This window comes from Platichthys flesus, chromosome 22, assembly GCF_949316205.1.
Source record: "Platichthys flesus chromosome 22, fPlaFle2.1, whole genome shotgun sequence".
Lineage (NCBI taxonomy): Eukaryota > Metazoa > Chordata > Actinopteri > Pleuronectiformes > Pleuronectidae > Platichthys > Platichthys flesus.
This window is the reverse complement of record NC_084966.1, coordinates 1,692,028-1,707,840: the sequence shown is the minus strand read 5'-3', so window position 1 is coordinate 1,707,840 and position 15,813 is coordinate 1,692,028. Positions and strand designations below refer to the sequence as shown.

The 15,813-nt window shown below is 46.4% G+C and overlaps 2 long non-coding RNA genes across 3 annotated transcripts in view; one reads left to right on the top strand and one right to left on the bottom strand.

Moving 5' to 3' along the window:
• LOC133933619 (uncharacterized) overlaps positions 1-15,813 on the bottom strand; it is a 113,038-nt gene that overhangs the window by 12,064 nt on the left and 85,161 nt on the right. The window lies entirely within an intron of this gene.
• On the top strand, positions 632-15,450 carry LOC133933620 (uncharacterized). The gene is made up of 3 exons (XR_009912083.1): positions 632-753; positions 10,231-10,279; positions 15,324-15,450. It is a non-coding gene; the product is annotated as an uncharacterized LOC133933620 (long non-coding RNA).

Genomic DNA, 15,813 nt, shown 5'->3' with positions numbered 1-15,813 from the left:
GATTTAAGGGAAAATATGAGTTAGCGGAGGAGTTGTGGACATGTGCCCCCCCTTCTTCCTCCTCCTCTTCTTCTCCTCGTCCCAGTAGATTTAATTTGGCCTGGGCTCAAAACCGAGGGAGCCTCGTGGATTTGTTTACATTGAATAGGCAGGCTGGGGGCCAGAGCCATGAGGCCCTCTATTCATTAATATACAGTGAGGATTCCTGTCTGAATTACTGCTGCTCCATCCACACGTCTCAGGCGGCCGGTGGAGACGTGACAGGCTCCACGCACCAGAGAACCCCCCCCCCAAAAAAATAAAGAATTAAACACACGTGTGATATACATGAAATAAAAGCTTCCAGAAAGGCTCCAGAAAGCAGCGAGCTGTGGGAGAACACTCTCCTCTCCGCTATGTGTTTATTATTTATCTGCTTATTATTTAAAAAAAGGTTCCCAAGTTCCCTGCTGGGGGAGTTCATCTATTCTGCATGCAGGGAAAAAAGAAAGAAGGAAAGAAAGAAAAGGGGGGAGAGGAGGGAAAAAAATCATCCCCAAGTATAACAAGAGACGAACAGTTAGTGCTGATTTTCATTTGCATAAATTTTCATATATTTTAGTGAAAATAATAGCGGGAGCCGAGGAGAGCTCCTGCTCAGTTGAGGCAGAGGAAAGAAAATCTTAGGGCGCACGGAGGCGCAGGAAAGGGAGATAACGGTTTACAGCCTCCACGCAGACACCGTGAAGACGGTTCTCTGCTCCCGGACTGAAGGTAAGTCAACAATCATCTGGACGCATTTCTCTCTTTTCTCTGCGCTCGGGGGAATTGTGAGGAGTTTATCGCCTTCTCGCGCATTTCTCCACCGGGGTTTGCGTTTTCCCTTCAAAGACAGATCGTGGCTTCACGTGAGGTTTCTGATTTCCTTCTGCTCCCGCATGCACCGATATTATCTATGTTAGTATTTAAAACACCCGGAATGCAAATTGCAGTTTCCTTTCCCTTTTCACCGAATGCGTAAAAATCAATACTCGCGGCGCTGCTCGCTTTTTACGCACCAGGATTCTTTCCCTTTTTTCTGCCTTTTTAAATAAATAGCAGGCAGATGGATAAGCTGCGCTGTTTTGTAGTGGATGTCCAGCGGAGAAAAGTGCAATCAATCACATTTTAAGCAGGGAGAGGATAGGGGGAGGATGATGAAGGGAGGGGGCGAGTGTGTGTGTGTGAGAGAGACCCCTCGGTTGAATCCTCCAGAGACAGCACCGCGTAGGCAAGTGCAATATGAAATGATTTCATAAGAATTGATGTAAAGTTTGTGTAAAGTTGTTCAGCTCTTCCACTGACAAGGTTTCTGAGGAGCCGGGATTCACTGCGCTCTGACCGGTTCCTTCTGTCTCTCTCTGGGTCTGGAGCTGCTCCAAGGAGCCGATGGAACAGGAGGAGGAGGAGGAGGAGGAGGGCGGTGTTAGGGAAACTTGTTTCAAAAAACGAGCAAACGCAAAAGGGATCCGGTCACAGGCAATTTAGGCGAGAAACTGCACGAAGAGGGGATGCGTAGAAACTGAAAAACGGCACATTTCGGGGTCTTCCTGCGTGGAAAGCCAGGTTTCAGGAGGTGGGTGATTTTTTTCTCACGGGTTAACTCCTCTCGCCGCATTGATGGGGAGCGCATAGCTGAGCCCGGCACTTGGTCGCCATGGAGAGCGCCATAAAAGAGGGAAACACTGGGCGCATTAAGCTGTATGTTTGTGCACTGGAGTCGAGATGAAAAGAGGCTCCACGTCCCGGGCCAGCAGCAGCACCGGAGCGGGGCGGTAACGCGTTACAGTAACGACAGTACTTCACGCAAAGGAACGGAAAGTAATAACAACTTGATTTGAAGTTATCGCGATGTTTTTAAAAACCAGAAACTCTCATGTTCTTGTGCGTAAAAAGTGAAATAACGCACGTGTCTCTCCACGTGGAGACGATCAGCAGGTTGTTGTTATTTATCGATAAGGGGAATAAAATGTTAGATGTTGGATCAGAACAGATTCGCGGGTCAAGCTGGAGGTGAAGAGTCATCAGAGAGAAATTAAAAACAACATCTGGGCCGCCAGGTGTCGCGCTCACTGCAAATGCTGCAGAAACTACACTCCAGAAAAACTACAGATCAAGCTAGACAAATATTAGAAATAAAAAACGATTCATCATAATTTAGTTTTTTTTTTAAATGTGCATTAATCTGCTGCTGAGTCCAGGATGTCCACATTCATTTGTTTTTACTTTCCCTATGAAAGCTTCTCACTGTGTTCAGCACTGTCACCTCTCACATGACACATGCCCTGGTTGTTCTTTTTACAGTGTATAAGTGCGTTCTACTGGTCACAGTTACGTGCATAATGGTGAAGTGGGATGAAGATACCAGCGGGTTAGTGGGGGAACGTGACTGAATGGGGACAGATATCCAGGGGCCTGTGCAGACAGAACAGTGTCACGCACCGAGGCTGCAACTTTAGCTCGTTAATAAATAGAGCAGCGATGATGTGCGATACTAATTCACGCTCCTGCAGAAAACACACACGTTTCCAAGGGGCTCAGACTACTTCCTGGTTCCTCCCTGATTTAAAAACACCTTAATTCAATCATGCAAAACGTTAAAGACAGTTTTATGACACACACACACACACATTTATTCTTCTTCTTCTTATTTCCCACACATGCTGCAGAGGGCCTCCTGTATTGATCAGCCAGTCGATGACAGCCCTCGTTGATATGCAAATAGCCAGTGATTTGTTCTGAAGCCAGGAGCCATCTGCAGGAGCCTATAAGCCATAAGTCTGAGCCAGCAGGTCTTTGTGGAAACATATGACTCCGAGAATGATCAGCGAGCGAGGGGCCGGGCAAATCCCCCCCCCAATGCAGCGTTGTTCTTCATCATCGTCATCATCGGAGCAGCACTGTGCGTTATTACGCGTCACGCACCCGTTCGGACGCGGATTGGTAGCAGGAGGCCATTTATTTATTCCTTTAGGAGCAGATTGTCTAATTCATCACGAGCTCGCGGAATATCACCTGATTTGTGTTTAAAGTTTTAGAGGAAAATATAAAAACATGATGGTTTCCCATCAGCGAGGAACAAACTAAAACACCGATAGGAACAAAAAAATAGAAAACCAATTTACGCGCCAAGTGAATCCATCACCGTGGCTCGTAACCCCCCCCCCCTCCTCCAGCTCTCATCACTTCGACTCCACTTTCTCCAGCCTCCATAAACTCCTGACAGCTGACACTCTTATTTACGTGGCACCTGAGCAGACCCAGGACCAGCCCGCCGCAGCCCCGCGCGCAATATTCAGATTAAATTGACGCAATTCCTGCCTCTTTTAATTACAGCCGCACTTTAACTCGCCCATAGCGCTGCGTGATTTATCCCCTCGCGCCCGGCTCCGGTCACTAATCCGCGACGACATACGCTGAGTGTGTGTCACGTCACCGGCCCCGTTGATTTAGAGCCGAGTCCGACTCCGGGCACTTAAATGATAATGTAGCTACTATAGCGTTAATTAAATGGGCCACACTGAATATCCAGCGTAAACCGCGCCTCCAATTTCAAACATGAATGGGATTTCTTTTTTCTCAGCCCATTCAAACGAGACTGAGGCACTTTATTAATATTCTATTAATACAGCTGTACACCTCTTATTGAACAGTGTGTGTGTGTGTGTGTGTGAATGGGCTCACGTGCAGGTAGAGAGGAGACGTGTAGTGTCGTCACTGCACCGTGACTCATGGCTCAGACACAGACGTATCGATTTGCTATTGGAAATCAATCAGGACGTCATAATTTGGCCCAAAGGTGGAGGAATAAATGTTGCACGCGTTGTGCGAGTCATTTCCTCCTCGTGTGTGTTTCGGCCTCAATTTAATTGACTCAAGAAGATTTTTTTTTTTTAACCAATTAAGTTGGAAATAGGGCAAAAAAAAGTGATTTAATTAGAGGAAATTAATTGTGTTTTTATTTGTGGACCCAGAACGAGCAACAGATTAAAAGCTGCAGTCGAGTTATCTTCAGTATACAAGTGAAACAAATAAGAGTCCAGTGGGATTTTAATTTGAAAAATAAATGTCAAAAGTTGTGAGTTTATTTTTATCGTTGGGTGTGAAAACGTAAATAAGGAGGAAAAGATTTGTCTGTGAGGCCTGATGGTGTATAGGCACACACACACACACACACACACACACACACACACACACACACATACACACACATACACACACTCACTCACACACACACACACACACACACACACTAGAGAGAGAGGGAGGGGAGGTGAGTGACGGTGACAGATCGGTAAAGATAGGATGAAGTGCAGCTTCCTGAATGAAAGGGTGGAGGAAGAGAGGGAGAGAGAGGATAAGGTGTGTGTGTGTGTGTGTGTGTGTGTGTGAGTGAGTGTGTGCTTTGTGTGTCAGTCGTCAGCTTCATCCTACCCCCCACCCTCATCCCTCCATCCCCCCCACCCCCTCGCTGGGTGTTGGTTCCCTCGTAGTGTTGTAGTTGCAACATCCCTTCTTCTCTCTCTCTCTCTCTCTCTCTCTCTCTCTCTCTCTCTCTCTCTCTCACGTAGAACACATCAGCATGGACACACATGCCTGAACAGCCCCCCCCCCCCAACCCACCTCCACCAGCAGCAGCATCAAAACAAACCAGTGTTATTGTGTATGCAAATCAGCAGACGGACACACTGGTATTTTTCTATTCTATTACACTGCATCACACATGCTAATCAAGAATGATAGTGTTATGAAGCAGCGTAATTAATAAATAAACTAAATCCGCCGGAAATCAAATCTATAGAAGTGAGCAGCCGTCTCTCCATAGTCGCCGCTTTTTGTTTTTGTTTGTTAAACAGTGGCGTTCCCTGAGGATACAGGGGGGGGGGGGGGTTGTGTGGCACCTCCCTGCCCAGGATTACATTAATCAAAGTATTTATTTCCCTCGGGGAGCCGGGCGCAAATCACTCCAAATCCCAGTAAAATTGGATAACAGAAGAACGGGCGCACCTAGGGTAACCCTCCCCTGCACCTCTTTTTTTTATGTAGCTCATTTCACCAACTTAATGGATCGAGTTGTGTCTAACTTTGTGAAACACAGTCTGTGGAAGAGCGGGGGGGGGGGGGGGGGGGGGGGGGGGTCCACAAAGCTGGAGGTATTGAGGCCTTTGAGAAGACAAACAACATAATTGGATGGAAGCAGGAGCTCAGGTAGAGAAACAACGCGGCGCTAACCACATCTCCGCTGGCAGGGACTCTGGATTTAAAGCCGTACAAATACCAGCTCCTCTGATTCCCTGTCTGGGTCCGAGGCAGCCACCCAGATCCCCCCCCCCCCCCCCCGGCCGACTCCTGTATCCATCGCAAAGCCACGCAAAGTCGAGGAAACAACCAAACCAACGACTCCAGGCCTCAGCTGTGTTCGCTCAGTAATTACGTTCGATGTTTGGCTAATAAATCTGAGAATGTTTACAGCCAAGTCGCCGCTGATAAGGCAATAAATACAGCTTCAATACGCTGCCTATTACAGGTAATGCAAATACAGTAATAGGGCTGTAATTTCTCCTCATGTGCTGCTGTGGCGCCGCCGCCGTCTTTGATATTCATGAGGGAAACGTGAAGGAAACGTCGTCTCCTCCTCTTTATGGGCAAATCCCACCCGGCCGCCTCCGTCCCACTCAGGGAGGAATGATGACCTCGCTGCCGCCGCCTCACACCGGCTCCGAGACGCACACACAGTCACATGTTTGAACGCACACACACTGCTGCTGCCATGTTGGAGCTGAGAGGTAGACCAGAGCCAGGCAGTGTGTGTGTCTGTGTGTGTTGTACTTGTAGAGGCATGTGACGTTTGAGTCTGAGTGTGTTACGTAGGTAATGTTTGCACAGAGATAATGTCATACACGCGTGTGGGGGTGCAGGTGTGACGTTCACGAAGAGACAGAGTGCTGCCATGATGAACCGACGTCCATCTGATGAACCATGATGCAAACGAGCAGGAACCCTGGAAGCTATAATGGGACCAGTGCAGCTTGAACAGGGAGTGTAAAGTGAACTGGGAGCTGTAAACTGTACAATCAGGGCTTACAAGGATGTGGATGAAAACCTGAAGTATATTTTACAGTTTTCAGGGTTTATTTTACTGCTACACTCTTAATAAACCTAGATCAGATTTAACACCTTTAACACTTTTCATCACTGGAAGCCATCTTTCTTTTATTCCTGAGCTCTGGACTGATCGTTCTCTTCATTCCTGATTTATATTCATCCACATTCTCCATGAAAATCATCTCTACAGATCATATAAACCTTCAAACTACAAAGTGGATGTAAGAACCTGTCAAACTCATCTTTAAAAGCCCCCCCTGGGCCCCCGAGGGCCCTCAGGCCACACGCTCACACCCCTGTGTTACGTAATGCACGTATTCTATTGAGTTACGTCTGATTCACACACACATAAACAAGATGGCTGAGCTCCGGGTTCACGGCGTGTAGGATAATGATGAGGGTCTGGAGTTCAGAGCGTGTGTGGTCACGTCCCACGGAAGTCTTGATTCATGCGGGCATTAACCACGCTGGACGCTTATGGCACCTCTCGCCGTTGCTGTGCAGTCAGAGCCATTTGTTAGGAAATGGGTTTACATACATCTTGTAGATGACTCGCCCCCCCCCCCCCTCCGTTGGCTTACAGCTCGTACACACACACACACACAGACACACACAGAAACCCAACGATTGGATGAAGTACAAACATTCGGCTACATAAGCAGCAGCGGGGGGGTGTTAAGGTGATGTAACGCTTCCTCTGTGCTGGAGGTATTCAGATGGGGGGGGGTTCCTCTGTTATTTACATTATCAGATTTATCTCTTTTCATTCAGTTTCTCAGTTCCGTTCAAACTGGGATACAAACGACTGTAAACTGGTTTAGAAAACTGTGTACGTTCACATGTTGAAATTAAAAACAACCTTAGATCCTGATGTTAGAGCTGATGCTGATTTAAAGTTTTTATTTCTTATTATTCCTGAAAGCAAACGCCCTTACAAAACAGTATTGTCTCACTCAGCGTCTGATGCTCAATTGAACACAAGACATTTCTGTATTGAGTTTTTTCTTCTCACTGGTTTTCGAGGTCACATTCACCAACATGTGGTCAACACCCCCCCCCCCCCCCCCCCTCAGCTGAGTCTGTGACCGTTAACGTTTAGTTTTAATATCTTTTATTAAGTAAGTTTAGAAATGAGATTTTCTGCCGTCTTTAAGGTTTTTACACATAAGTCCTGTAAATTAAGGTGAATTTATTATACAGGAGAAATATATATATATATAATTCAGCAAATCAGAGGCTATAACATTGTTTTGCTGAATTATCTTTGCACACTCAGCCTTTTCCTATCGAGCAGCTGGAAGAACTGAGCCTATTAACAACTATTAACTCTTTAAATTCTATTAAACAATGATTATCGGACACTAAACATGTGGAGCAGGAGCCATGTTGTTGTTTTACTACTAATCTCACGACATATTGTTTGTATGTCGTGAGATTAGAAGTAAGTATTTTTACTTTTATGGCTTTGTGCATCTTTGTTTTAATATAAAACGAGCTTCCATGGTTAAGTCTGGCACATTTACATTTTGTTAAATATGTATGTTTGTAAATGTGCATTTTCCCTGGTTTGCTATGAGCTGGTTAAAGACTCATCCACCAATTAACCAGCTCTCACGTTAAATCATAAATCATGTTTTTCTTTTAATCTGCTGCAGCTCCTCACACGAGTCGTTAAAAAATCTATTCATGACCTTTTCACTCCTCAACTTAGTCTGAAGCAGAAACACCTGACGTGATCCTGGAAGTGTGAAAGCCTCCATAGTCGTACGATTATTATATCCACACACAGACAGACACACACACAGACACACACTCTGCCTCAGCTGCCAGCTCCTCCCTCCCTCCCTCCCTCCTCACCCAGGCCTGGTGTGAGCGCTGAAGCCAGCAGCATCACAAAAGCGTCTTTGAGGGGGGATCGCCCGCTGCCCCTCGACCCCTCCGAGCTCACACCCCGTGCACATTACTCACCAGCGAGGCCCGAGTGAGGAAGTATGTCCCAGCGAGGGAGGGAAGGAAGCAAGGAGGGAGGGAGGACGACTCGCTCTCTTATCCCACTAACCTCTCTCCTCTGCTTTGTGTTTCCTCACTTTGAAAGGGAATCGTTAGCTCGTTCAAACCACGAGAATGAACGCAGCGCAGAGAAGAGCACAATAGAACTTTGTTGCTCGGCCATGTTGGAGAATTGACTCAGCATGGACTGTCAAGTGAAATATCCCTCTCAGCTCTTGGCAGGTCGTCATTCCAGGAAGTGAGTGACTGAACATGTGCACTGAATATGTGCGTTTACTTTAAACTAACAGGGTTTGTTTCTCGGAGGATTCAGGGTTTTTCTGTCTGGGTATAAATACTTGAGAGTATTTCTCACGCTGCCTGTGAAGACGTGTCACATGACTCTGACTCTGCAGTGCAACATATGGCTCCGTGCTCACTGGTATTAATTCACGTTGTCTCAAACAGCAGCGGCGCTCGTGTGGACGTCTCCATTGTCAGGAGAAAAGACGGAGAGCTGGTGTTCTGTTCCCACAACCTCCAAATCGAGGTCTTCCACAGGGACGCCTCCTTTGTGCGAGTGAACTTGAGATAATGCAGGGTGTCATGTAAAATGAAATTACATGCAGCACGTCGTTCTCTCCTCCGCACAGCGCCGCGCGGCTTGTTGTTCTCAGACCGTAACCTTCATATTGTAGGTGTGAGACGAAAGCTTAGCAAAGCATGGCCAATCCTCAGCGGTTACGCCTGCGGCTGGGGGGGTGGGGGATGGGGGGGGGGAGAGAGAGAGCGTGTTTTAAAATTCTGTGTTTGTCGTGGACCTTTTCGGATTAGTGGTCCACAAACACAAATCCCCCCCGACAATGACTCGCACACGTCTCCATGCATTGTCAGTGTCTGTCACAGAAACTCCAGTTTAGCCCACATTCAGCCGACCTGTGTGTTCTCCTGCAGCCGAGACGCAGAACCTCTCCTGTTACATCACAACGTTCTCCCAGGAACCTGGTTGCAGATAAGATGAACCCACAGGACCCGGAGCCGCAGATCCTCAGATCCACCGGCTCATGTTTAAAAGTCTCTTTGCAGCTGAATTACGCTTCGGTGCAGATTTGTTCAAGGCTCAGATTTGAGTTTTTACACAATTTAAGTCAGTAATCTTTATTTAGACTCTGATTCCTGAATGCTGGTCTCATGTTTACTCACTTTTTGTTACAATAAACCAGATTCAATATAACTAAACTAATGCCGGTGGCCATTTTGGCTCAAACTAATATTTGAATTCGTATTTATCCGTCTTTCGGAGATCTGTTTTTGTCCTTTTACACATTTCCTTGTTGAGTTTCTTTGCCGTATTTGTTCTATGTCTCATTAACGTCACTACTGATGCCACCAGTTCTTCTTCTTCTGCTTCTTCTTCTTCTTCTTCTGCTGCTGCTTTCTCCAAACAAACTAACATCACATCATGTTCCCCTGGTCAAAAGTTGCCGGACACAGAGCGAGTCTGGACCGAGCAAATGGAAAAGCTTTTCATGAACTTACTACGAAAAGGCCGCAAAATACAGGCAGCTGGACTCAGACCCAATGTTAGAGTGAGAAGCTTCTAATATATATAATATAATATAAAAGGTAAATGGCTTCAATCAGAGTTATTTGATCTTTTATTACATGTTGTAATATCTCTAAAATGGCAAACCTAGGCAGCACATTTCCTTGACTTGGTTTAAGAAGTAGGATCAGTTTCTCAAACCTGAAAACCACACTGAGATAATCTCTAAAACTCAAAGTCAATATGTGGTTTTTACCGGACGGTTTGTGATGCACGGTCGATGTAGAAATGATTTTAGTTCATTTCACAGCGGACAGGAAACAAAGAGTCGCTCAGAAACAAATTCAATCTGCTAAAAATCACAGAAACTCCTGCTGAGTCACAGAAAAACCAACATGACAGAACAAAATCAAACTCATCCGACGCATCCTGGAAACTGGGAGGTTGAAACCAGTAAAATCTACAATTTAATCCTCCTCTGTCACTGAGTTACTTTCCTCATATACGCAAATTCACCATGCAACACAAGTTCAATTCTAATGGTCGTCTCTGTTTTTCCTTTGGTCCTCCAGTGACACCCCTGCTTCTCCCAATCCTCCCATTGATGCACAACCTCTGGAGGTAAGGGCCATACTGTGAGTATGTGTTTGTCTGTGTGTCTGTGAGTGTGTGTGTGTGTCTGTGTGTGTGTGTGTGTGTGCGTACTGTGTCTCTTCCCCAGTAAAGGCGGACACGCCGTCTCCCCAGCTTCCGTTTTCCTCTGCACGCCCGCTGCTGGAGTATTCACGCTTCAGGCTGTTTTCTTTGAGAGAGAGCGAGAGGGAGAGAGAGGGAAAGGGAGAGAGAGAGAGAGGTAGAGGGAGAGTGAGACGGAGTATACAAATATGCAAATGCTATTGTTAAAGCGCACAACGAAGGGGGGAGGAGGAGGAGGAAGGGGGGGGTGCTCTTTTTACACCCGACGTTGCCACCGTTTCTGCTACCGCCTCCATCCATCCATCCACTGCAGAGACAGAGAGAGAGAGAGAGACTGAGACAGAGAGAGAGAGTCTCAGGTCGGACTGAGGTGGGCGAGCGACACACAAGGATATTAGTAAAAGGCTGAAAGGCCAAGTTCTGCTCCTCCACTGGACCTGATGGTGGAAACACTCCCATCCCACGAGCTGCAGGGAGCAAAGGGCGAGCAAGGCCCCTCACTCACATCAATGAAGTTGAGTTGAATCAAACAAAAATCAACATAAAGCGTCCCAAAATAATAGAGAAACAAATTCTAGATCTGCACCAAAATGAGCACTACATGAAATCATAACGTGGTTGGTAGTATTTAAATGTATTAATTTAAAGTAGAGCAAACAGAAAGATGGACAATCACACACACACACACACACACACTGAGTGAGAGAGCGAGTGTGTGGAAGCCCATCTGTAAAGCCCTCACGCTCGCAGGAAGACTTTCTGAAGTGATTATGAAGACAGTTCAGATCAAAGTGTGAGTGCGAGCGCCAAATATGAGGCCGGGTAATCACACTGGAGCCCCCCCCCCCCGTACACGGTGGCACTGGTCCCCCCAGCTGCTTTGCAAATGTAATATGACACTTACGGATAAACAGATTATCAGGGAGCGGGGGGGGCAGGCGAAGGGACCTAGGAGGAGGAAGAGGAGGAGGAGGAGGAGGAGAAGAAGAAGGAGAAAGTGACTGTGTTGGAGTTGCAGGAAGCGGAGGAGGAGAAGTGGTTTGTTTAATGAACTCTGGGGACGGCCAGTGTCAGAGAAATGATGATTAATTCCGCGGCGCTGATTCAGGTCTAAATGATATAATTTGGGAATATTAGCGGCAGCATGAGATGATGAGGCAGGATTCCTCCTGGTGGTTTTATAGACTCCGGGCTCCGGAGACTCTCTCTCTCTCTCTCTCTCTCTCTCGCTCCTTTTCTCTTTCCCTTCACTAGTTATTATAGATTAATCCATAATCCTCAACACCTAAAGCATTTTTGTCAGCGGAGCTCAGGGATAGAGGCGGTAGATTTTTTTTCTTCTTCCTCCGAGTAGATATCTGCTCGTGCTGATTCCCCCTCAGCGTGATGTCACATTGTCACGTCTCACAGAGGAGACGCTCGGCTGCTGGAGGTTCTCTGGCAGAGCCGAGGTGGGACTTAGCCTTTTTATGTAACCGCACCGTTTCTACACGGTGTAGGTTATTTAAAAATAAAAACCTGGTGGATTGTAAAATGTGGATGTGGTGTTCAGGGATGTGAGGGTGTAATGTGGGGACATGAATGGATCAGGAACCAGGACACTTTGTGACCGTTTATGAAATATGTTCAATCCCCTAATAAAATGTCTGAGTGAGTCCATGTGGTTTCTAACGTGTGACGGACGTAAATACAAATATCTCAGGATGAAGAAGAGGAGCCACACACGAAGAAGACGAAGATATGCTAACCTTTGGCCATAAGGGTCGATGCTCTGGAAACAAAATCATTTTCCTGCTTTCAATACTTCAAGTACTTTTACTTTTACTTGAGTAAAGTTTTGTCCTGTTGTTTTTTTTGTTTTTTATTTGCACAAATTGCACTATTGTTGTTTTATTTTCTCTTCAGCTGTTCTTATATATATTTGATATATATACTTCATTTTCTATTTTAAATTTTGATCTTCTATTTTATTCTATTTTCGACTATTTCTATTTTATTTTTTAGGTTGTAATTACTTCAGCATTGCTGGAAGAGAGCCTGTGACTCAAGCATTTCACTGCCAGTGACTGCTTAATGTTATTGTTGTGCATTCGATAATACAAATCTTGAATCTTTTACACCCACCTTTTATCTACTGTTTTCTCTGTTTGTCTCTAAAGAGTATTATAGGATTTTTGAACTTGTTTCAACACAAATAAACGACTGGATGTTCTGTAAAGTGTTTTTCTTTCCTCTTGAGAAGCTGACGTTGTGGAGGTACAGGGGTTTTCTTGACAGTGTTGGAGTCTTTAAAGAAAAGACAATGACCTGACTGTAAATCACCTCAGTTAAATTCATTAAAAAGTGTTTGTGTGCATGATCCACTGTCGTATTTCAATGTAATCGACTTCACAATAAAACCAGATCAGCAGAATCTTTGCTCTCCGTCTCTTCTGTCCTCTGAATGTCTCCGGATGAGTCTTCACGTTCAAAAACAAAATGTCCTCTAATCGTTAGAGTGCTCCTGAAGTGCCTCACTCAGAGTCACCGAACGTCCATGTGTCCAGTCAGAAGAGTGTGTGTGTGTGTTTGTGTGTGTGTGTGTGTTCTGAACGACCCTCGTGTCGGGACAAACGTCCCTTTGAGGGCGCTCGGACAGATGGACGGACGGGGCGACTCAGCGACAGACACAGAGGACTGAGGCTCCAGTGTAGCCGCCGCCACGTGGCCTGAATCCTCTTTTATATCCACGACTCGTCCATTTCCTGCGCCCCCCCCCGACACGGAACCGTGATGCGGCTCGACCAGGAGGAGACTGACGGGTTCCAGGAGCGGATCTGGCGTTTGGAGGCGCCACCGGCGGCGAGGTCGGGTCATCTCCCAAACTGCTCCCGGCCTTTTCTGCATGTGTGAATTATTTTTAGTTTGGTTTGTTTCCAAAAAAGAAATCAAGAAAAGCCCAAAACTGACAAGAGCACAGAGACGCAGGAACACAGAGGGTGAGGTTGAGAGAGAGAAACCCCACGGAGCCGATAAAAATATCTCACCCCGAAAGAGGAAGAGGGAAACAAACAGAGGCTCAGGTGAGAAACAGAAGGGAACCAGAAACTGACGAAGAGTTGTTTGTGCATGGAAAACAAACTAGAAGACAATGTTGATTACTCCAAAATCTACTTTCACTCACATTGGACATCTTCAAATTCAAACTTTTCAATAAATACATGAAGACGTAGCTCCTCCTCCTCCTCTTCCTTCTCCTCCTTCTCCTCCTTCTCCTCCTCCTCCTCCTCCTCCTCCTCCAGAATGGGTAAAAGCTGCTGTAACCGATGAATCAATGATATTCTATCAGTGTGTGTGAAAGCCTCACGACTACACACAGCTCAACCTCCCTCTCCAGCTCCATGTGTCAACAAGACACGTCAATTTGATTGGTCAGTGCCGAGGCCAGACGGCTATTGATTGGCCGGTCATTAGGAGAGTGCGGCCCGGCGGGAGTATCGGCCCTGACGCCGTTAACTCCTCGGCGTCGACCGCTCTGTAACGAGCGGCCATCAAGCGAGCGGGCCCCGGCCATTGACCCGGCGGCTCGCTGCAATCCCTCCCTGCCAGACTCAAGTGTGAGTAAAGGGCGGCGGCGTGCGGCGCCATCGATCCCGGGATGAGACTCCGGGGTCGCTCGGGGGGGGAGTGTATCGGAGACGAGTGTACGATCGGTCGGAGAGCGATTCTGTAGCTCAGAGGGAGGAAGTCGGGTCCAGGGAGGAAATCGTCCTCACAGGGAAACATGTAGCTCATTACATTAATGTGTGTTTTTATTTAACATCTGTTTCCACATTATTATCTTGATTGTTTGGAATCTGTGAAGGTGAAATTAAATAATATGAGTGGGCTGATGTTAACCAAAGTCAGCGTTGTCTTCATATTACTATAATTATCTATATTAAATCAGCTTCTGTGAATTTCTCTGTTTGTTTTATTCTTCTGTGGTAATGTGAGGTTTGGCAAAATCCTTATTATTATTATCTTGTGTTTAAGTATTAATCTTTGACTTTAAACGTGTTTCTGTCTCTGTGGACGATGTTTTTTTATTTCATCAAATGAAATCTATCACACGTATATTTATTATCATCTTTTGTCAAGGCCTTCTGAGGATGAGCATTTTATTTTGAAATTAGGACGCAAATCTCTTCCTATGAGTCCACAAATCCCAGAGTGACGTCACTGTGACCTCTGATCCGTGACCTCTGACCCGTGACCTCCGACCTCAGCTTCAGCTCAGCGCCTCGAAGCCGCTGGTCTCAGGTATTTGACCGTTTGGCCGATCGGACGTCTTCAGAGCGAGAGCTGGCAGAGGCACAAGTCAACAGGAGCGGATTGGTTCAGCTAGGCCACGCCTTCTGTGCTGCCTGAACATAAATCTGTGTGTGTGTGTGTGTGTGTGTCAGTGTGTGTGTGGAAGATGTGTGTGTTCCTGTGACAGCTCCAGTTTTTACAGTTACTCTCTGAAGTATCTGTATTTACCAGATTACTGTAAAAAGACAAATATCTGCACGTTGGTTTATTCGTAAAGTTAACGCCCGTAAAACTCGTCTTTTATTAAAATAGAGTCGGGCGAGTCGGGCGAGTGACGGCCGATCACAAAGTGAGCCGTCGTCGGAGCTCAGCAAATCATTCGTGACATTCGGGGGAAGTGAGGGACGAAAATAGCAAAATAACAACCACACGATGAAGAAGACAGCCTGGTGTGTGTGTGAGTGTGTGTGAGTGTGTGTGAGTCAGTGAGTTTGTGTGTGTGTGTGTGAGTGCAGTGAGTGTGTGTCAGTTTGAGTGTGTGAGGGAGAGAGTGGCGGGCTGTGATCAGAAAGTGAATGAGCCATTTCACCGGCTGCTCTCTCTCTCTCTCTCTCCCTCTCTCTCCCTCCCTCTCTCCCTCCCTCTCTCTCTCTCCCTCTCTCCCCCCTCTCTCTCTCTCTCTCTCTCTCTCTCTCAGAGGGGAAGCCCGGGCTGTGGACGGCGGTGGAAATGAGCTCGGCCATGCAGTAAGTGTGGCGACCTTGTGGCCAACCCCTCGCTGTTTCCACCGCTCTCACCACTAAATGATGCCTACTGTATCCTGCCCAGGAGGAGGAGGAGGAGGAGGAGGAGGAGGAGGAGGAGGAGGAGGAGGAGGAGGGAGCCCAGTTTTCTCTCATCAGCCAATCTGGAGTTGAAACTGTTCACTTGTGGAAGTGTTGCTTTGTGCCACTAGATTGAACTTGTAGAGACGATATCCACACACAATTAAAGATCCATTAAAAGACCCGGAAACTGTCAACACACACAAATTGAATGTCCTGCCAATAACAAGGAATTTATTATTAGTATTTATTATTTTACATCATATTTAATTAAACTCTTAATGGGTAATAACATGTTTTTCTAATGTAGATCTTTGCCTCTGTTTTCCTCAAGGATCTCCTGGTTCTCTTCAGTTTAGTTTA